Below are 1,377 nucleotides of genomic sequence, written 5' to 3' on the forward strand. Positions count from 1 at the left end.
AGATAGGAATTTCCTCATTTCCATCAAATTGTTTTATGTAACAATAAACAGTTGAAAAGTTAGAGGTTCACATAGCTAAAAATTTGGCATATAAACATGCACTCGATGGTCTGTAAGATTCTTGCCCACGCTGAGACACAAAAGCCCTTCAATGCAGGACTTCCCCTCTAACTCTTCTAGCAATCTAGCAAACTCTTGTTTAGATCTTACTCTACTGATAACTGCTCCGTCTTTATACATTAACTTATTTAATCTTCAGAGAAACTCTATGAAATAAGTATTGTTATCCTCCCCATTTTACAGATGAGGAAACTGAGGTGCAAAGAGGTCAAGGAATTTGTTCAGAAAACACAAGCGGCAAAGCCAGTGTATAAACTTAAATACTCTGGCTCCAAAGATAGAGCTCTTATTCACCATGAGAAGAAATCTCCCCAGCTTCTGTGGGAATACTTCTAGAGAAGAGGAACTCATTAACACACAGACAGCTTGACTCACTTTCACATAGGTACTCTTCTAGTCACTTGGGATTTAAAAATTCATAAAACATATTCATACTCCTAATCAGCTTATAGTGTAACAGATAAAACATCATATTGTATTTCCATTGGTTTATTACCTTTCTAATTGTTAGACTAAGAAGTAAAATAATGTTACTAGACTGATTACAAAATACTTTGTAAATTATATAAATATCTAACCACTATGCTTTACACCTGAAATTAATATAAAATAATGTTGAATGTAAACTGCAATTGAAAAAAAATAAAAATAATAATGTGTTATAGAGGCACAAAATAGGAGATTTATTCTACTTGGAAAAATGGAGGAAATATTTTTACAGGAGGTTACAGTTGATGCTTACTTTGAAAGTAAAATTCATTGCTACAGTTTAATTGAAAAATGTCTTCTGGATTTCCAGCATTAAATACACAAACAAACATATTACTTTGCTTGTTAACCCAGCCTTATACAATACAAGAAATAAATATGAATTCTGCAAATAAACATCAGAATTATCTAACATATGGAATCTTCTCATAGACGAACTTTTTAATCTATTAATAATGTGATTAATAACTGATTATTCTTTATATGTACCTCTTACTATTCTAAATGTCTCACATATATAAATTCACTTAATTTTTCCAATCAGCGTATGATTTAAGTACTGGAAAATGAGACATGATGGAGTTCAGTAGCTTTCAAAAGCCACAGTGCTAGTATATGTATGGCAAAGTAAAAGACTAAACCCAAGCAATCCATATCTGTAGAATATGTCAAACCACTACACAGTACAACCTCTGCTAAAGAAAAATTTTTCCTTATGAGTGAACCTACTCCTTTTGACCTTAACAATCAAAGTATTAAATACTTGAT

This window comes from Hipposideros armiger, unplaced genomic scaffold (assembly GCF_001890085.2).
Source record: "Hipposideros armiger isolate ML-2016 unplaced genomic scaffold, ASM189008v1 scaffold_131, whole genome shotgun sequence".
NCBI classification, from domain to species: Eukaryota; Metazoa; Chordata; class Mammalia; order Chiroptera; family Hipposideridae; genus Hipposideros; species Hipposideros armiger.